Source organism: Acomys russatus, unplaced genomic scaffold (assembly GCF_903995435.1).
Source record: "Acomys russatus unplaced genomic scaffold, mAcoRus1.1, whole genome shotgun sequence".
Taxonomy (NCBI): domain Eukaryota; kingdom Metazoa; phylum Chordata; class Mammalia; order Rodentia; family Muridae; genus Acomys; species Acomys russatus.
The window spans coordinates 27,736-50,296 of record NW_026131829.1 but is presented as its reverse complement, the minus strand read 5'-3'; the positions used below and the strand labels follow the sequence as shown (position 1 = coordinate 50,296).

At 38.2% G+C, this 22,561-nt stretch overlaps 2 pseudogenes; one reads left to right on the top strand and one right to left on the bottom strand.

Moving 5' to 3' along the window:
- The first annotated feature begins 1,065 nt into the window (after positions 1 to 1,065).
- LOC127186537 (leucine-rich repeat transmembrane protein CCDC168-like) lies at positions 1,066 to 10,182 on the top strand (annotated as a pseudogene).
- A 6,068-nt stretch (positions 10,183 to 16,250) lies between these two features.
- Positions 16,251 to 22,561, bottom strand: part of LOC127186539 (leucine-rich repeat transmembrane protein CCDC168-like) — a 28,619-nt pseudogene continuing 22,308 nt past the window's right edge.

Here is a 22,561-nt window from a genome sequence, read left to right as displayed (position 1 = left end):
TCTCTCAGTGGAGTGATGAACAGCCAAAACTATCTGATATTTTCCCCCCCCCCATCTAGTTTTCGGCTCATTTATATATCTCCTCCCAGAGTCTGTTCACAGGATCTTTTCAGTTGGCATCTTTCAAGCTCCCGCATGAGATGGTTGGTCTTCTAGTGGATTAACCTCACCTGTTCTCTCACAAGACCGTTCCGATCCCACACTTGGGGTCATAAAAAACAGGTTTATCTCTCCTTCAACAATAGAATACAATTGTAACATCTTTGCTATCTTTTCATTCCTATAAATCATTACTCTGGCCCAGAAGTCTACTAAGAATAATTTTCACCAAATGTAGGTTTTTCTCTTCCTCACAATAGCTGACAAGATTAATTATCTATAGAAAATGACACTTGATATTATGCAGTATTCCATTGTTCTGCCTACTAAATTCCATAAGATTGTTCCCTATAAAAACATGCAAAGAATAGAAACATATTCTTCACAGAAACATGTAATCTACACCCTTGGCTTTTGCTATGAAAACTTAGAGATTCTCTCTCTTTTTTTTTCTTTTTTGTTGTTGTTATTGTTTGCCTTTATTTTTTGAGACAGGGTTTCTCTGTGTAGCCCTGGCAGTCCTGGACTTGCTTTGTAGACCAGACTGGCCTCAAACTCTCTGCATCCCTGAGTGCTGAGATTATAGGCTTGTGCTACTGCACCTCGGTGAAGTTCACTTACTCTTTTTTGTTGGTTTGTTTGGTGTTGTTTGTTTGTTTTTTCAATTCAGACGTTGTCTTGACTGTCCTGGACTCATTTTGAAGACCAGGCTGGCCTCAAACTCAGAGATTCACCTTCCTCTGCCTCCCTAGTTCTGGGATTAAGTAAATGTTATTCTTCATATTAGTAACTGGTTGGTCTACTAGGAAATGGCTAGTATTAAAAGAACTAAAGTCCCTTGACAATATGGATGGTAGTTTCACCTTTACCTTTGTGTTTATAAACAATCTTGTCTTCATCTATGATAGATTTGCCTTAAATCTAGAGTGATATGCTGTAACAGCTTTATTTTAAGTTACAACTCACATGCACTGCTTTCTTATTTCCAGAGTTAAAACCTTTTCAGGAAGAATAACAACCACTTACTCATCCAATGACTTTGCATTTCAAGGAAGCCGTTTTTTTTGTGAAAGTCACTCATCTTCAGGTGGGACCAGGGCATCTTTGTCAATGTTTCATAAGAAAGTAAAGAAAATTTTCATAAGCCACAGAAAAGCATCAGAAAGAGAATATCAAGCAGTACAATTCTCCTCTAATAATTTATTTTCAATAATGAAAACAAACAGTACAAAAACCACACCTCCTGATGATCTTAGTTTTGAAAACACTTTTAAATTTACAAGAGATAAGGATCTCTATGTGACACCATGCCCTTCTGTGCATTTACTTCTTTCTAGCAACCAAATTAAACATGTGGAAGAAGATATAAGAAGAAAACCCCCTGTGAACCCCAAAGCTATGCTAGTAAGGAACGGTGATTATCTGCACCACAGATGTCAGGAGCCATTGATTCATAATCCCAAAAAATGGTTATTCCTGCTGAAGCACAAGATACTTTCCTGAACCAAAATGTTATACAGAATGAAATGGTTCCTGAACCACAGTTTACTAGCCACACCCAATAATTTATTCACATCCACAAAGAGTCAGTCAGCAACCAGCTTAGATTTGCTCAGTCTCTAGATTTTATGAGAGTGCCATTTTCTAACAGCACACAAGACTCCTTCCAGACCCAAGATATACATCATAAAGAAAAGAGCCAACATTTCATTCACATGCCATGTATTGTTGAAACACAAGGACATTGAGTCTGATGGACATTTCAGTGATACCCAATATTCCCTTTATTTTAACGACCCAAACAAGAATAATCATTTAGTCAAAGGGCAAAATGGTGTTTTCTACAGTGCTGACTTTCTATCTTTAAGTCCAAATTCATTTGCCAAAGCATATAATTCGATGTCTCTTTCACCTACCATTAAAAGGCAGAGAAATATAAAGATACCAGACAATGAAAGAAAGCTAAATCTTAAAGTTCCATCTCTGAAAGCAAAGAAAATATCATATTCACAGGAATTCCAATCATAGTATGTCACACTTTAGAAAATAAGATTGAATTAAGATGCACGGAAAAGAAAATAATACATCAAAGGAAAATGATGTTAGATACAGCTTTGCATCTTATTTCTGAAAGAAGTATTTCTTAAGCCATCTACTGAAGGTCACTCCAGACTTAATAAAATATGAATATTTTCTACAGGAGAAAAATAGGTCACCAGATGCAGAGAAAATCGATTATTCAAGTTCTACTAATAGAGTAAGCTTGGGTGTTATTGAAAACTTAGAACACTCATTCATGGTCAACACTGATGAACTAGAAGCTCCTTGTTGATTATCTGAACAAATGGAGAGATTCAGGAGTCTGGTGAGGACTCAGGTCAGCAGACATTTGACCTGAACCTTCCAAAGCGTGAGGGGCTTTCAGAATCTTTGCAGAAAGAGGTTTCCCAAAGAGGTACCCAAAATAGAAGGTACAGAAGAGAATACAGCATATAGAGAATGTAGATGAGGTAAAAGACAGAACAGCAAACACACAAAGGTGCTTTTCAAAAGAAAAAATGCAGAAAGCCAAAAATTCAATGGAAATCCTTTTCGACTTTTCAGTTATCAATTTACTTATTTCCCTGGGATCCCCAAAGCATAAGAAAAATGAGCTAAAAGACATAAATATTCAAGTGGCTACAGGAAACACAAATCTGCAGGAACACAAACCATTAATGACCAATATTACAGGATATGATAAACCAAGTGACAATGAAAAGCTGGAATGTGACACTAGAAGCAATGAAAAAAAAAATAGACATCAACATGAAAGGATGTCAGATACCTCTCAAAAGACCATGCAGGCTACCATTTTGGGACCCTTTGATACAGAACTATGTAGCAGATTAGAATCCAAGGCAGACAACAACAATAATAAATTGTAGTCCCTCTGCACTAAAGCAAGAGAAACTACTAGGGGAAAAGAAACAAAGGAAGTAAAGCATACTGATAACTCACATAGGTAGAAAGCCACAGAGTGTGACAGAGAGAAGGAAAAAAGAGAAACAGCTCCACCGCTGGCAGAAGATTTTAGAGCAATTATATGTGTGAAGCAAAAGGAAAAAAAGTGCTCAATTTGAAATGAGACAGATTCCATTTGGAAATAGAAAAATTCAAAGCAAGAAAAGAAGTACAGTCACAGACTATTTCTACACAGAAGGTATGGAAAACTAGATCATGTCCTCTGATAGGTCCACTGCAGATAAGAAATTAAAGCAAAGTACAGACAAACCTACAGACAGAGAAGAGATTGCCGGGTCCCATATACCCACCTTCACTGCAAGAGAACTTGCCCATTGGTGAGTATTAATTAAAACGACAGTATGTGGGGTCCCATTTAATGGAAAGCCCACAAAGACATTGGATGGTCACAGTAAGAGACAGAGAAGACAGAGAAGACTTGAAAAAGGACTTATGTGCAGTTGCCACAAGACCTTTCAAAATCAGGAAAAAAAAACTCAGGAACAAAAAATCCACTGGAGGAGATTAAAATTGAGAAAGAAATGCTTCAAGCAGAACCTTTCAGAGAAGCAGTTAAAGAGGTAGTTGACTCACTGAGACTGGATTCGTTTTCGGGTGCAAATGTGAAGAACAGCACCTCTACAGAAACAGAGCTCCAAGGTTCTGTAGGGTTAGAGTGGTGTCCTCCACATTAGAAAAGTAACAGTGGGAGGACTTTCTGAGCCAATCAGGAAAGAGTAATGTCCAAATAGTAGGAAAGATACAAGGGAAACTCGTTGTGGTTTTACCCAGAAACCTTTCTTGTGGTCTTTACATTATTGCATGCCTGTTTTGACTTATTCTAAAAAAAGAAAGGCAAAACAAAATTCACAAATATAAGAACAGTGAAGCTCAATATGAATAAGGTGAAACCACCAGCTTCAAAAACATTCAGTATCACAGGCAATAAAAAGAAGACAAAATTGGCCATCAAGGCCAAATTTAAAAAGATAAATCAAGCTAAAGCATTTTTATCTGAAGGTCAAAACACTGTTTGCTTTTCTATCCATAGCAGATTGCAGGGGAATATTCTGTCCTGCTCAACTAAAGCAAGGAGAATAGCAAAGAAAACATGTGTTGATTATGTTGCTGAAAGTAATGCTTTCTATGATAGTGAGAAAAACCTTCAAGAAGAGAAACAAATCTCTTTGGTACAGGTAGCACTTCAGCATGGCCAATACCTGCGGGCTGATGCAGATCAAAGCAAGAAGCTATCTGCAATGAGCCAGACCCATCACCTGTCTCTTTACATCAAGAACAACCTGTTACAGTCAGAGTGTAAAGTACAAAAAAGATTCGCTTGCAAAGCACTTCGGAGGCCAGCCTACAAATGGATCCCATAGTATCTAAAGGATTACAGAAAGCTACCTAAACAGAAAATGGCATCAACTTCCCTGTGGTTCCTAAAATTTTATCTCCCGAAACAGGGAACTCTTCACCTGGTGAATTTACAAACGTGACAGATGATGACTTAGAATTTGATGAAAACTCTGAAAAAGAACTAGATTCATATCCTGTAGAAAAAGACTCAGAGACATCAACAAATCTGCAGGTAACATTCCTGCAGTCTTCTGATTCTGTTACAAAATCCTTTGTTTCTAGACTGAAAAGGAAGAAAACAGCACCAAGATCAAAGAAGCAGACACCAGTGAGTCAGAGACCAAGAGCAATGAGGGAAATACCATCACAGACAGTGATGCAACATAAAATGCAACAACAAGTGAAAGATTCACAGCAAAAGGGTAAACATAGCAGGTATCTGTCTCAACGTATTCACTCCAAGGTACTTATTTTGCCCCCCCCCCCAACACATTAGAAATTCAAAACCGTGGATAGATAAACAGAGAATGAGAAGACTTGGTTATATGCAACTAATGCAAGAGAATTCATCAAATGGAAGAGTACACACTGTCCAGGTTCTGCTGATGCAAGTAGCTTCTCTAGATTGAAGAAGTATAAAAAGGAAAGAAAAGAGGAACCAGAAAATAGCCCTGGCCATATATTTGATATGTATCAAGAAAAAGACCATGACCTTGTTAGATCGGACAAACAACTGAACCCACTAGGGAGAACAACCACTCAGCTACACCACAACACCTACAGAAATGATTTCATGTTCTACAACATGTCCTATCCCAGTGAATTTCAACTAGAAATTCTAGAGGGCTGTTTCAGCGTGTTCCCTCTAAAGTTTGGGGAAGTCAAGGACAATGCATTATCTGGAAGAAAATGTGATCTATCTAATGAAAGATGACAGAAGAAACAGGCTAAGACAGTGAAAAGGAAGAAAAGGAACTCTTAGTCTCTACTCTAATCCAAATCATTGTGGGGAAATTAAATGTGACTTGACAAAATGAAAGGCATGAATCAGGAGAAAAGAGTTGCACATGAAACTTTGCCTTTGTCAAATGTTGCACTGGATGTAAACATGAACAGCAAAATAGAAACAGGAAAACGCCCATCAAAGGAAAAACACCACAGTCTACACAAATGAAGCCAGAGACAGTGTACCATGAAGAGATGGCTGCTTCAGATGACTTCAAAGAAATTTATATTCATGATAAAGAAGAAAGGAAAATAATGATAATGACACACTATTCAAGTCACTCCCACAGATAGCCAGCATTTTACATTTTGTTCACATCAAAGCAGAGATCCAACATCTCAAAAATTAGCAAAACACAGAAGGAGGAACGTTCTGTTCATTGAGGAACAAGATCTGACACAGCAGGATCAGTCAGCAGATACAACTCGAAGAGAGTATGACATGTATACATCAGGTTCAAAGCTTGTTCCCCTAAAATCAGAAGAACCACAAATAGGTAACACTAAGCCTGACAGAACAAAATATGACAGCCCAGCTGATGAGATTCATGCACAGGAACTGAATAGTTGGGATAGATTGGAAAAAGAAAGGCTCAAAAACGATCTACAAGTAACCATCCCAGAGTCTTTGACTATCTCAGCTCCTAATGTACCACGATCTAAAAGGCAGAGCATGGTGCCTATAAGCAAAGCTTTACAAGGTAAAATGTGTTCAACTTGTGTAACTATGAAGGAAGAAAAACTTCTGTTTCAAAGGTATTGACTATTCCACAAGGTAGTCATAGGAAAAAACCTACTTCTAAAACCTTGAAATCACAGATTTCTGAATTATTAATAAATTCGTGTGTCTTACCTGATAATCTTAATGTAATCAAGTTGAAAGACCCAACAGCAGAGAAAAATAAAAGATTGTTAACCCAGGAACTGGAAGCACCAATGTCTTTGGCTTTCTCCACATCTATATCTGAAGTGAGAGAGAATTTAAAACTCATGGGAAATGAAGGCGAAATGAGTACTTAACTATCTTACTGTTAAAGCAAGTAAGTCAGCAATCTGTCAGACACTTATTACTGCAGGATTTGGAAAACCAAAGCAAAGTAAAGCCTTGTCAGGTTCATCCTTAAATGCCACCTTCTTTTCTCATATGCCCGTGTCTCTTGATGTTAACACAAGTAATGGAATAAAAGATAAAGATACAGTGTGCACAATGGGATTTAGTAGTGAGCTTTATGGCCAGTCAGTACATGAAGAAAGAGCTTGCAGTACACACTACGCCAACAAGGACACTACGTTAAATGGCACCAAACACGTAAAAGGTCAAGGTGATGGAGAGGACTCATTGACTTCCCAAGATTTCAGATTTAGTTCCCAGAACAAAGCAAGGCCTAATTCTATGCAATTTCTTTTACAACTGACTAATTCAGCAATACGTCCAGAATTAGAGCTCAAGCTTACCGAAACACAGCCAACACATGGGGAGTGACCAGGTGAAGAAGGCATAGCAGAGTTGACAAAGATGGCTGACAAAGTGGTTCCAACTTGTTAAAGTGAGCTAAACTACATGCTGGGCTACGTAGGGGAGAGAAGCAAGAACTGCTAATAGAATCTGTTCTGTTTTATACAAACAACTTATCAGTAAATACACATTTCATAAAGAAACCTAGATTTGGGGAATCAGAGGAAATGCCTTTAAGAGAATATTTACCTCAAAGAAATCAAATGTTTGAAAGCAATCCAGAAGTTAATGTCAAAATAGAAAAAAATATGTAAGTAAGCCTGGAAAATGCATTCTCAAATGTGGAGAAATCACACAATTGTTTAGAAATCAGTGAGCCAGCCAATCATACTACCAAACATGGTGAAAAGGAAACTGGTCAGTCATCAGTTTCAAAAGAAAAGTTTCCATTTTATTTGACAGCAATTGTCACTTCCATTGCCAGGCATTTAGTTGCTTCCACGGAAGTGAAAAATCAGAATGGTAGCATGAGAGTACCTAACCTGTCAGCTACTGGAGTCAACAGAGTCACAGTCTCCTCATGATGGCGGCCAGGCTACTGTAAACATAACTGAGGCACAGGACTTTTAGAGAGAGAAAAGATAATGATGAGGTACAAATCCACCTACACGTGTCCAGAGTGATCACATAATAGAAAGAAAGTGGACATTTCCAAAAACTTGAGGGCAAAACAAGTGGCCATTTTCAGTCAGAACAAAGCAAAAATTCTGGATTTAAAAAAAATTCTGTATATTATACCAACTTCAGGCTGAAAAGACACAGAAACCCGGAGGAGGCTGCATCAGGAGGCTTGGCTGGGCACTGGCTGCAGGGGGAAGAAAGTGGTGCTAGCCTTAGGGCCTGCTGCTGAGGAGGCAGAGGCAAGCTAGGCCTCTTCAGGGAGCAGCGCATGCGGGAGCCCTCATCATCAGTTTTAAAAGAAAAGTTTCCATTTATTTGACAGGAATTGTCACTTCCATTGCCAGGCATTTAGTTGCTTCCAACTTCAGGCTGAAAATACACAGAAACAAATCTCTGCAAAAGCAGCTCTAAATTCAAAAGTTATTAACACAGTGGTAGAAAAAGCTTCAAGTGAAGTTAACATTCTAAGAAATCTATCTCCACATTCAGAAGGAGTTAACCTGCATGCTAAAGGAGGAACAGATTGCCAAGAGAGTGCATGGGAGGCTTTCCCAGTGCTTAACACTCACCCTTTGGTGGATACACATATTATTACATCACCACAGGTAAAGAAAGCTTTAAAAGCAGTAGATAATCACACTTTAAATACAGAAAATGGAGAATGGAAAAAAAGGATAAAAGAACAAAACCAGCACCACCTGCCATTTCCCCCCAAGAATTTGGAGGACCATTTATTATGCTTCCAAAACTATCCTTATGTCCAGCCAAAATTAGAGCCTCAGACAAAGGAAGCATTGTCAGAGATAGGCAATGTGTCCAACATGACAAAGGGAATAGACTTGTCATCTAAAGAGCAACAAAGTATTGGGTATGAATGTAGACGAGGGTGGATTTTTCCCCTCAGTTATTCCAGAGCAAACAAAAGAATAAGATATTGTGTTGCCTTCAGAGTCAGACAGTAAAACCAAAAAATGCCCAGGCCTTTTGTTGTCTAAAAGAAAGCAGTCATCTGATGGAGTACAGATAAGTAAGCCAGTGTCAAATGATAGTTCCTCTGTGCTAAGAGTTCTGAAAAAGGAACTGTCAAATAAAGCAAGTGAAAAGAAGCAAGAGGTGATGTTTCTACTTAAGGTGTTCTTACAGTGCCCTTCATTATACATGCAATATTTGCATGAAAATGAAAACTAGAATGATAACACAGAGCATAGAGGTATGAAAGACACAATATACCCTAAATGACAATGCCTAAACTTGAAGGAATTGAAACTTCCACTAGTAGTTCCACTTACTGTAACCCAAGCAATAAAGTAAAACCACAGTATTACAAAAAAGAAAAAATGGTATGTATGAAACATAGAAAGGATAAACCAGATTCAGTTGCAATAAAAGCATGTGACCCCATCTCTTTACCTCACTTCAAATTGGATAAAGAAAAAATTGATGTGCTTATCTCAAGTAACGTAAAGCAAGAGAAAGATAAATCAAGCCAAGAGAAAAATGGCATAAAAGGAATGAAGATGAAGGGAATAATAGATTCTAATATTACCTTAAAGATAGAGGAATCATCATTGCCTTATCCACCCCATGGAAAGAGATTAACTTTACTGTATGACACGACAAAACAACAAGGCAGGGTACAAGAAGACCTAAGTAAATCAGACATGAAACCAACAAAATCTTTTATTTCATTACCTTCTATGTCGCATACTAGTTTAAATTCAAGATTAAAAGTAGGAAACGATAAGTCAAGACCACTAAAGAGTTGCCTTCCACCACTAAATCCCCTATTATCATTGAAAGACAGAAAAGTACCATTTTCAGGGACATTTAATAGAGAAAATTTAGGCAATTTAATAGAATTAAAATGTCTTCCACAAAGGAAAGAATATAGGAATAATATACTAGATTTGAAAGATATAATCGGCCTCATACATATTACTCAAAAGAGGAAGAGACTATCTTTTAAATACATGTTACATGGAAAGGAACCATGGTGGAACAATAAAATAAAAAAAAATATTCAGGGCAACAAAACTAATCTAAATGTAGTTCAGAATAAACTTCGGGATTCAGTTCCTTCCTCACCTTATCAGGAATGGGATCCTAAATTAATGGAGGCATACTTACAAGGAATTACCAAGTTCTGCCTTAGATCTCCAGCAATGTTAGAATTCTCACATACAATGGGAATGTACCGGGAAGCAACTGATGGTATTTTAAGCAGTATTGGAAAAGCAAAACATATACCACTGAAAGACAGATTGTAGATAGCTTCCAAGGAAGTAATGCATTCCAGGAGACTCTCTTTGAGACAGAAACAGTCTTCAGCATCACAGGAGTTACTATTTAATGTTGAAGAAAAGGTAAAAAGATACAGGGAGATAAACAAATTAAAAATTGGAACAAACCTTCCATATATTCTCCTTCTTACTCTGAAATGGACAATAAATAAATAAATAAATGGAGAGGAAACTATGCAAATAAGACCCCATTCTTTTAGTCATCACTCAAAGCTCCAAGAACCATCAGGGAGTGGGGAAATAATTTTTAAAGAGTTGCCCTTGGCATTAATTCCATAGGTGTTTCCTGCTCTTGAAGATGTGGTCTTGGGAGTAAACCCAAACACTCCTTTATTTTAATGCTTGATCTTGTGGTGACTCCTATTGGTTCGATAACCTGAGGACATGGTCCTGGTGCTAATTCTTTAGATTTTGCAACCAGAAGCAGTGGTCTGGGAATCAATGCAGATTTTAGCATTTGATCTAGTGGCTTTGGACTAATACTTAGATAATTTATAATTTGATCCGGTGATTCTATTGGAACAGATGTCGAATGACTCACACTTTGCAAATGTGCTTCAGGCTTGCACTCAGCAGAATTTGCACACTGGGTACTTGGCCCTAGGGTGCATGCAGAAGAATTTACGTCTTGGAAATGTGGCTCAGAGTTGCACCCAGTAGAATCTATACAATGCAATTTTGATCCTGAAAGGCATGTGGAAGAATTCATTCCATGCAAATGTGGTGCAGGGGTACACACCGAATTTATACACTGTGGCTTTGGCTCTGGAATGCATGCAGATTTACTAGCTTGCCAATGTGACCCAGGTGTACACCCGCTGGAATTTATATATTGAGAATTTCTATTGGGAGTACATGCAGAATTCACATCTTCAAAGTGTGGCCCAAGGCAGAACACCTTAGATTTTATACCTTGAAGGTCTGGACCAGGGTGCAACTCTGAGGAGTCTACATCTGCCATCCCAGTGTTGGATGACATAACATTTTTACAGTAACTCTGGTCACAGGGTTTCCTACCTTGCAATCTAGGCTCATGCTTGAATTCCAGAGATGACTCATCTAGAAGCTTGGTCTCTGCACCCACCTGAGAAGGTTCTATCTTTGTTCCCTGAACCAACTCAGATGGATTTTTATTTAGTGTCTGTGGTCCAAAACTGAAGTTCACTGATGTTCCACTTTGGAATTTTATCTGTGTTGCCCTTTGAGAAGATTTTATACTTGCAAAGTGTTGTCCCACAGCATCTGCACCTTGAAGTTTTGTGCCCATGACCATCTCAGGGTATTTTGATTCTTGCAAATGGGGGTGTGAATCAAGCCGTACAGACTTTGTGCCTAAAAACAAATTCTTTGGGGTGGAATCGGGTTTCTCACCTTCTAACTTTAGACTAGGTTTGATTTCATTTTGTATTTTGGTTCCCATGGTTAAGTCAGTAAATGGCTTACTTTTCAGTGGTGAGCTGTGACTTAGCTTGACACATTTCATATTTTGGAACTTTGTTTCAGGTGTCAAGTCAGGACATTTTGCCCTTTGCCACTGGGACCAAGACTGGATCTCAGGTTTCATACCTTGAGGCTTTGTCTGAAGTGCCAACTCAGAGACTTTTGCACTTTTCAGCTCCGTGTTTTTGCTGTTTTGCGATTGTGGCCCTTGGCTAAACACCCCACATTTTACTTGCGATGACTGTCACATCTTGAGTTTGTGTTCTTGGGCATGACCCTAGGGGTTTTACTTCCTGTGGCTGTATTCCAGGGGTCAATTCAGGAGAGTTCCTATCTTCTAAATGAAACCTGGGTTTGAATGTCACTGATTTTATATCACTGACCTTTGACCTTAAGGCTGGGTCACATGCTTTTATCCTTTTAAATTGTAGCTCAGATTCAAAGTCAATACTTTTGCACTTGTGAGATGAATATTCCTGGGCTGGCACGGAAGGTTGTTTATCTTGTATCTTGGGCCTTATAATCAATGTATCAGATGTCTTCTCATCTATTAGTTGTACCGAGAGTTTTAATTCTTTGTGTGTGATGCCTTCAGATTCTAACCCAAGATTCAGCATAGATTTCTTAAACTGGAAATCAGACAGTGGAATCCACTGAACAGATTTTGTATTTTCAAACTGTGTCCCATGCTGTAATGGCACATTTTCCACACCTTGAGGCTGTGGTTCTGAGGTTGATGCACAGGTCCCCCCCGCCTTTTTAGCTCTGGTCCTGGTTTATAATCCACAGATTTTTTCCCTTGAAGTTTTGGCCCCAGAATCACTTCAGGTGGCTTCCCAACTCCCAACAATGTGGATTGTTTCCATTCTGTAGACTTGCCACCTTGAGATGATAAACCACAGTTTAGTCCTAAGAACTTTGCACCATGGAACTCAGGCCCTGGTATCCACTAAACAGACCTTACACTTTCAACCAGTGTCTTCTCGGTTACCTCTGCAGTTTTGAGACCCTGAGGCTGTGGCTCTGAAGTTAAGTTAAAAGTTTTTGGTTTCTGGAGCTCTATTGCTAGTGGAGAGCCTTTTAATTGCTGCAGCTGTGGCTCAAGATGAAATGCCAGTCAATTTTTTAGGGAATAACCCAGCGAATGGCTTGGGGGATAATATCCATTGAATCTGCTGGTACACAGGCATTAAAAAAAAGGCTGGTTTTCCCTTCTTTCTGAATAGAACTTGATATTCTGCCAATGAGCATTTGACTCTTGTGGGTTTGGCTCTTTTGATTTATAATGATATAGTCTCTTCTTCCATGATCGTTTCTCCTCACCATGTGAGTGACTGCAATCTGAATCCCAGTAGACATTGGACTTTCTCCAAAAGTAATATTTAGCTTCCCTTCTTTCTGTGGGTTGTGCGTACATGTGAGACTTGTCATGTTTTTTTTTTTTTTTTTTTTTTTTTTTTTTTTTTTTTTTTTTTTTTTTTTTTGTGAGAATCAATTTAGTATTTGATTCTGTTGTTGAGGAGGTTAAAGAGTAGCTTGTTCTGCTCCACCTGGTCATAGTCTAATGCTTCTCTTCATTGAACATTTTGGAAGATGATGTAGACTCAATTTCAATACTATTGGATGAACTGTGAGACCATGAGTTAGAAGGCTGCATTTTGGAGTTTGACCTACATTTCCTCCTATTTTGAAACTGATAGCAATGGGGTGTATGTTTTCTATAGATTCTAGTATGATTGTCACTTGGATTCTCATGGTAAAATGGTTTCAACAGCCTAAGTGTCCCTCAGTAGAAGAGTGGATAAAGAAACTGTGGTACATATACACTATGGAATACTACTCAGCTATTAAAAACAAGGAATTCCCAAAATTTGTGGATAAATGGATTGAGCTAGAAATGATCATAATGAGTGAATTAACCCAGAAGCAGAAAGAATCAAATGGTATATACTCACTTATATCTGCATACTAGCCCAAGGGGCATGTCCCACGAAAGCCTTCACTTACCAGGAAACTGGGACAGAGGGGAGGGCATCCTATTGGGACTCTAAATGAGAGACGCATGGGAGAATAGCAAAATAAAAGGATCCAGAGGGTCCTAGAAACCTACAAGTAGAACAATATGATAGGCAGATTTGGGCCCAGGGGTCCCGCTCAAACTAAGACACCAGCCAAGGACAATACAGGAGGTAAACTTTAAACCCCTTCCCAGATCTAGCCAATGGTCAGAATAATCTCCACAGTTAAGTGGAGAGTGTGATATGACTTTCTCACGTACTTTGGTGCCTCACATTTGACCATGTCCCCTGGAGGGGGAGACCTGGTGGCACTCAGAGGAAGGACAGCAGGTTGCCAAGAAGAGACTTGATACCCTATGAGAATATACAGGGGGAGGTAATCCCCCTCAGGAACAGTCATAGGGGAGGGGAAATAATGGGAAAATGGGGGGGGGGCGGAAGGGAGGAATGGGAGGATACAAGGGATGGGATAAACATTGAGATATAACAAGAATAAATTAATTAAAAAATGTGAAAAAGAAAAAAAATGGTTTCAAATATATTGCTTCATTGACTTTGTGGATATATGCCAATGGAACGTCTTTGGATTCCTCAAATGCAAAATTTTTAAAATCCTGAGTTAAGTAAAATTTGGTTTTTACAAACACACAATCCTTTCTGTCAGTTTCTTCAGGAGCTGGACATTCCACTTCAGTTGAAGTCTCGGTGTTTAGAGGGACATCAGTCCACTTTTCCGAAGCCCAAGATGAATGTGAATCAGCTGAATCAGCAGTATTTTGATGAGTTTCTGAAACAGAATGTTTGTATGAATTGAAACCATATATAACTTTGCTTATCATTTCCTGGTGTTATCTGTACATTTAAATCTGAAAGAATTATAGCATTCTGTTCTGTACCTTATAGGCCAGAGTAAAAGGCATGTACATGTACATGTAGGCTCCTGGAATTTTCTGGAGGGTAATGAGCTTTCTTGTGTATTTTTCTTTGGGAAAGAAACAAGTTCTTTGTCAAAGGAAAGAGGAGTACTTTCCTTACTAGCTTCAACTTTTATACATTTTGAGCTGGAATCAGTGCTTAACTTGGAAGTGTGTTTGGTAAGTGCATTTGGCTTAGAGACCACAGTGAAAAAAGGTTTAGAGAGTGAGTGGAGGTATTTGTATTGCAAATCATAGTCAATGTCAGAAAAAGATCTTTCATTAAAGAGTACTAAAACTCTGTTCGTTTTGGTCCTTGTGGGGCAGAATGGATTCACTTAAATACGGGTTTTGATTTTTCCTGGACATAGGCCCTTGAATAAGATTGTTCTGCAATTCTGGAAAGGCTCATTGTTTGTATCTCCAGTCTTTTTGTACAAAGGTGCACAAGAAGGCCATCCTTTTCTTTCTCTGACAACTTGTGAAGAATGTGCCTCAACAGGAGATTATTCAAAGTTGTTAATGAAGTTATGGTTTCTTGCTTTTTGATGCTCCTTGGTTCTGTCATGACCATCTTGCTGCTACTTGAAACATTAGTTGTTGATGTCTTCACCAAGCTGAGAAGAGGAAAATTTCTTTGGTAATTGTTTTTTAAGTTAGTATGTATAGTATCAACTTTTGGAGAACTAAAATCCATTTTTATATCTTTTAGATAAAGCCTGCAATTGGAATCTTCCAAAATAGCCCTTTGGGGTGAGAGTTATAGTTCTGTAAGGATATGTTCACTATCTCTGGTTTCTAATTCAGTTTTATCTCAAGTGCTTTAGAAATTAAATGCATAGAAAGCTTATTTTTAAATTCTGGAGTTAGCTGTTTTAAAAGAGGTGTGCATAGTAATGTGGCATGTATTTTTGATGATGTGTTCGGACTCTCCAGCAAAGGAGATACCTTTGCATCATCAGACTTGTAGGTTCCTACTTGCTGCAGTATTTCAGAAAGAACTTGGTTTGGGATCTTATTTTCAACAGGATATTCAAAAATATGTTTAAGTGCTTTATATATGGGGAACAAATTTTCTGCAGTGATGTGTTTTCATTGTTTTTATCTTGAAGTGTTGTGTGCACAGTTACTGAAGCAGCTTCCTCTTTCTTGGAAAGCAAGGGACACTCTCCCATATTATCAAATAGTGAGGCCCCAGAAAGTGGCTGTAGACTTGGAGATGAAACATTTATACTCACAGTTTGCCCCAGCCCACTGGGGTTTGACTAACGCTTGGGAGGAGAATTTTCCTGTACAGAGACAGAACACTAGACACGAAGAAGGGTGCAAGTCTGCATTCTGATCAAACCCCGTTTATTGAAAATTTTCACAGAATTTATATAGGCACAGAGGCATGGGTATTTGCGTACGCAAGGGTTGCTATGGATACCTAACTCTGGAATGCTCCAGCAGGTAGGTATCTACCTTTACAGCTGCTATAATTGCAGGAGAGAAATTCCAGGAAAGTTGTGAAGGATCTGGATAGTCAGGAAAAAGCTCCCGGAACTGCTGTTCGCAGGCAGCTGGCCTTTAATCTGATCTTATCAGTAGTCCCACCGGAAAAGGAGTAGCTCGGGGGTCTGGAATGACCAGCCCCTACAATAAACCACAACAGGTGTCTAACTGCTGACCTACGACAAGGTCAATTGGTTTCTGGTGAATGGCAGACTTCTGGAGAAATAGGAACCTAGGTTCTGACAAGATGGCTGAGCATTGGCCATATAGCCCGTACGCAACAACAGTTCTTCTCAAATGAGTTTCTATAGTGTCCTTTAGATCTTCAAATTTACATAGGTACTCGGGAGCATTAGTGTCTTTTCGTATTTCTTCTTTCTCAGTGATATTCATGTCAAGTTCATATATGATCTTTAAGTCATCATTCCCTGAATCAACGCCTTCTCTTGTTTGTATACATAAGTTCTTTTCTATTTCACATTCAAAGTTTACTAAATCCCATTGTGCACATTGTATCTTTATCTTTTATTCCATTACTTGTGTTAACATCAAGAGACACGGGCATATGAGAAAAGAAGGTGGCATTTAAGGATGAACCTGACAAGGCTTTACTTTGCTTTGGTGTTCCAAATCCTGCAGTAATAAGTGTCTGACAGATTGCTGACTTACTTGCTTTAACAGTAAGATAGTTAAGTACTCATTTCACCTCCATTTCCCATGAGTTTTAAATTCTCTCTCACTTCAGATATAGATGTGGAGAAAGCCAAAGACATTGGTGCTTCCAGTTCCTGGGTTAACAATCTTTTATTTTTCTCTGCTGTTGGGTCTTTCAACTTGATTACATTAAGATTATCAGGTAAGACACACGAATTTATTAATAATTCAGAAATCTGTGATTTCAAGGTTTTTAGAAGTAGGTTTTTCCTATGACTACCTTGTGGAATAGTCAATACCTTTGAAACAGAAGTTTTTCTTCCTTTCATAGTTACACAAGTTGAACACATTTTACCTTGTAAAGCTTTGCTTATAGGCACCATGCTCTGCCTTTTAGATCGTGGTACATTAGGAGCTGAGATAGTCAAAGACTCTGGGATGGTTACTTGTAGATCGTTTTTGAGCCTTTCTTTTTCCAATCTATCCCAACTATTCAGTTCCTGTGCATGAATCTCATCAGCTGGGCTGTCATATTTTGTTCTGTCAGGCTTAGTGTTACCTATTTGTGGTTCTTCTGATTTTAGGGGAACAAGCTTTGAACCTGATGTATACATGTCATACTCTCTTCGAGTTGTATCTGCTGACTGATCCTGCTGTGTCAGATCTTGTTCCTCAATGAACAGAACGTTCCTCCTTCTGTGTTTTGCTAATTTTTGAGATGTTGGATCTCTGCTTTGATGTGAACAAAATGTAAAATGCTGGCTATTCTGTGGGAGTGACTTGAATAGTGTGTCATTATCATTATTTTCCTTTTCTTCTTTATCATGAATATAAATTTCTTTGAAGTCATCTGAAGCAGCCATCTCTTCATGGTACACTGTCTCTGGCTTCATTTGTGTAGACTGTGGTGTTTTTCCTTTGATGGGCGTTTTCCTGTTTCTATTTTGCTGTTCATGTTTACATCCAGTGCAACATTTGACAAAGGCAAAGTTTCATGTGCAACTCTTTTCTCCTGATTCATGCCTTTCATTTTGGTCAAGTCACATTTAATTTCCCCACAATGATTTGGATTAGAGTATAGACTAAGAGTTCCTTTTCTTCCTTTTCACTGTCATTAGCCTGTTTCTTCTGTCATCTTTCATTAGATAGATCACATTTTCTTCCAGATAATGCATTGTCCTTGACTTCCCCAAACTTTAGAGGGAACACGCTGAAACAGCCCTCTAGAATTTCTAGTTGAAATTCACTTGGGATAGGACATGTTGTAGAACATGAAATCATTTCTGTAGGTGTTTGTGGTGTAGCTGAGTGGTTGTTCTCCCTAGTGGGTTCAGTTGTTTGTCCGATCTAACAAGGTCATGGTCTTTTTCTTGATACATATCAAATATATGGCCAGGGCTATTTTCTGGTTTCTCTTTTCTTTCCTTTTTATACTTCTTCAATCTAGAGAAGCTACTTGCATCAGCAGAACCTGGACAGTGTGTACTTCTTCCATTTGATGAATTCTCTTGCATTAGTTGCATATAACCAAGTCTTCTCATTCTCTGTTTATCTATCCACGGTTTTGAATTTCTAATGTGTTGGGGGGGGGGGCAAAATAAGTACCTTGGAGTGAATTACGTTGAGACAGATACCTGCTATGTTACCCTTTTGCTGTGAATCTTTCACTTGTTTGTTGCATTTTATGTTGCATCACTGTCTGTGATGGTATTTCCCTCATTGCTCTTTGTCTCTGACTCACTGGTGTCTGCTTCTTTGATCTTGGTGCTGTTTTCTTCCTTTTCAGTCTAGAAACAAAGGATTTTGTAACAGAATCAGAAGACTGCAGGAATGTTACCTGCAGATTTGTTGATGTCTCTGGGTCTTTTTCTACAGGATATGAATCTAGTTCTTTTTCAGAGTTTTCATCAAATTCTAAGTCATCATCTGTCACGTTTGTAAATTCACCAGGTGAAGAGTTCCCTGTTTCGGGAGATAAAATTTTAGGAACCACAGGGAAGTTGATGCCATTTTCTGTTTAGGTAGCTTTCTGTAATCCTTTAGATACTATGGGATCCATTTGTAGGCTGGCCTCCGAAGTGCTTTGCAAGCGAATCTTTTTTGTACTTTACACTCTGTTAACAGGTTGTTCTTGATGTAAAGAGACAGGTGATGGGTCTGGCTCATTGCAGATAGCTTTCTTGCTTTGATCTGCATCCACCCGCAGGTATTGGCCATGCTGAAGTGCTACCTGTACCAAAGAGATTTGTTTCTCTTCTTGAAGGTTTTTCTCACTATCATAGAAAGCATTACTTTCAGCAACATAATCAACACAAGTTTTCTTTGCTAGTTCTCCTTGCTTTAGTTGAGCATGACAGAATATTCCCTGCAATCTGCTATGGATAGAAAAGCAAACAATGTTTTGACCTTCAGATAAAAATGCTTTAGCTTGATTTATCTTTTTAAATTTGGCCTTGATGGCCAATTTTGTCTTCTTTTTATTGCCTGTGATACTGAATGTTTTTGAAGCCGGTGGTTTCACCTTATTCATATTGAGCTTCACTGTTCTTATATTTGTGAATTTTGTTTTGCCTTCCTTTTTTTTAGAATAAGTCAAAACAGGCATGCAATAATTTAAAGACCACAAGAAAGGTTTCTGGGTAAAACCACAACGAGTTTCCCTTGTATCTTTCCTACTATTTGGAACATTACTCTTTCCTGATTGGCTCAGAAAGTCTCCCACTGTTAACTTTTCTGATGTTGGAGGACACCACTCTAACCCTACAGAACCTTGGAGCTCTGTTTCTGTAGAGGTGCTGTTCTTCACATTTGCACCCAAAAACGAATCCAGTCTCAGTGAGTCAACTACCTCTTTAACTGCTTCTCTGAAAGGTTCTGCTTGAAGCATTTCTTTCTCCATTTTAATCTCCTCCAGTGGACTTTTTGTTCCTGATTTTTTTTTTTTCCTGATTTTGAAAGGTCTTGTGGCAACTGCACATAAGTCCTTTTTCAAGTCTTCTCTGTCTTCTCTACTGTGACCATCCAATGTCTTTGTGGGCTTTCCACTAAATGGGACCCCACATTCTGTCGTTTTAATTAAATACTCACCAATGGGAAAGTTGTCTTGTGCTGAAGGTGGGTATATGGGACCGGCAATCTCTTCTTTGTCTGTAGGTTTGTCGCTACTTTGCTTTAATTTCTCATCTTGCAGTGGACCTGTCAGAGGACATAATCTAGTTTTCCATACCTTCTGTGTAGAAATAGTCTGTAATTGTACTTCTTTTTCTTTGCTTTGAATTATTCTATTTTCCAAATGAATCTGTCTCATTTCAAATTGAGCACTTTTTTCCTTTTGCTTCAGACATATAATTGCTCTAAAATCTTCTGCCAGTGGTGGAGCTGTTTCTCTTTTTTCCTTCTCTCTGTCACACTCTTGTGGCTTTCTACCTATGGAGTGATCAGTATGCTTTATTTCCTTTGTCTCTTTTTCCCCTGTAGTTTCTCTTGCTTTAGTGCAGAGTGACTACAATTTATTATTGTTGTGTCTGCCTTGGATTCTAATCTGCTACATAGTTCTGTATCAAAGGGTCCCAAAATGGTAGCCTGCATGGTCTTTTGAGAGGTATCTGACATCCTTTCATGTTGATGTCTATTTTTTTTTTTCATTGCTTCTAGTGTCACATTCCAGCTTTTCATTGTCACTTGGTTTATCATATCCTGTAATATTGGTCATTAATGGTTTGTGTTCCTGCAGATTTGTGTTTCCTGTAGCCACTTGAATATTTATGTCTTTTAGCTCATTTTTCTTATGCTTTGGGGATCCCAGGGAAATAAGTAAATTGATAACTGAAAAGTCGAAAAGGATTTCCATTGAATTTTTGGCTTTCTGCATTTTTTCTTTTGAAAAGCACCTTTGTGTGTTTGCTGTTCTGTCTTTTACCTCATCTACATTCTCTATATGCTGTATTCTCTTCTGTACCTTCTATTTTGGGTACCTCTTTGGGAAACCTCTTTCTGCAAAGATTCTGAAAGCCCCTCACGCTTTGGAAGGTTCAGGTCAAATGTCTGCTGACCTGAGTCCTCACCAGACTCCTGAATCTCTCCATTTGTTTCAGATAATCAACAAGGAGCTTCTAGTTCATCAGTGTTGACCATGAATGAGTGTTCTAAGTTTTCAATAACACCCAAGCTTACTCTATTAGTAGAACTTGAATAATCGATTTTCTCTGCATCTGGTGACCTATTTTTCTCCTGTAGAAAATATTCATATTTTATTAAGTCTGGAGTGACCTTCAGTAGATGGCTTAAGAAATACTTCTTTCAGAAATAAGATGCAAAGCTGTATCTAACATCATTTTCCTTTGATGTATTATTTTCTTTTCCGTGCATCTTAATTCAATCTTATTTTCTAAAGTGTGACATACTATGATTGGAATTCCTGTGAATATGATATTTTCTTTGCTTTCAGAGATGGAACTTTAAGATTTAGCTTTCTTTCATTGTCTGGTATCTTTATATTTCTCTGCCTTTTAATGGTAGGTGAAAGAGACATCGAATTATATGCTTTGGCAAATGAATTTGGACTTAAAGATAGAAAGTCAGCACTGTAGAAAACACCATTTTGCCCTTTGACTAAATGATTATTCTTGTTTGGGTCGTTAAAATAAAGGGAATATTGGGTATCACTGAAATGTCCATCAGACTCAATGTCCTTGTGTTTCAACAATACATGGCATGTGAATGAAATGTTGGCTCTTTTCTTTATGATGTATATCTTGGGTCTGGAAGGAGTCTTGTGTGCTGTTAGAAAATGGCACTCTCATAAAATCTAGAGACTGAGCAAATCTAAGCTGGTTGCTGACTGACTCTTTGTGGATGTGAATAAATTATTGGGTGTGGCTAGTAAACTGTGGTTCAGGAACCATTTCATTCTGTATAACATTTTGGTTCAGGAAAGTATCTTGTGCTTCAGCAGGAATAACCATTTCTTTAGGATGTTGATTATGAATCAATGGCTCCTGACATCTGTGGTGCAGATAATCACCGTTCCTTACTAGCATAGCTTTGGGGTTCACAGGGGGTTTTCTTCTTATATCTTCTTCCACATGTTTAATTTGGTTGCTAGAAAGAAGTAAATGCACAGAAGGGCATGGTGTCACATAGAGATCCTTATCTCTTGTAAATTTAAAAGTGTTTTCAAAACTAAGATCATCAGGAGGTGTGGTTTTTGTACTGTTTGTTTTCATTATTGAAAATAAATTATTAGAGGAGAATTGTACTGCTTGATATTCTCTTTCTGATGCTTTTCTGTGGCTTATGAAAATTTTCTTTACTTTCTTATGAAACATTGACAAAGATGCCCTGGTCCCACCTGAAGATGAGTGACTTTCACAAAAAAACGGCTTCCTTGAAATGCAAAGTCATTGGATGAGTAAGTGGTTGTTAGTCTTCCTGAAAAGGTTTTAACTCTGGAAATAAGAAAGCAGTGCATGTGAGTTGTAACTTAAAATAAAGCTGTTACAGCATATCACTCTAGATTTAAGGCAAATCTATCATAGATGAAGACAAGATTGTTTATAAACACAAAGGTAAAGGTGAAACTACCATCCATATTGTCAAGGGACTTTAGTTCTTTTAATACTAGCCATTTCCTTTAGTAGACCAACCAGTTACTAATATGAAGAATAACATTTACTTAATCCCAGAACTAGGGAGGCAGAGGAAGGTGAATCTCTGAGTTTGAGGCCAGCCTGGTCTTCAAAATGAGTCCAGGACAGTCAAGACAACGTCTGAATTGAAAAAACAAACAAACAACACCAAACAAACCAACAAAAAAGAGTAAGTGAACTTCACCGAGGTGCAGTAGCACAAGCCTATAATCTCAGCACTCAGGGATGCAGAGAGTTTGAGGCCAGTCTGGTCTACAAAGCAAGTCCAGGACTGCCAGGGCTACACAGAGAAACCCTGTCTCAAAAAATAAAGGCAAACAATAACAACAACAAAAAAGAAAAAAAAAAAGAGAGAGAATCTCTAAGTTTTCATAGCAAAAGCCAAGGGTGTAGATTACATGTTTCTGTGAAGAATATGTTTCTATTCTTTGCATGTTTTTATAGGGAACAATCTTATGGAATTTAGTAGGCAGAACAATGGAATACTGCA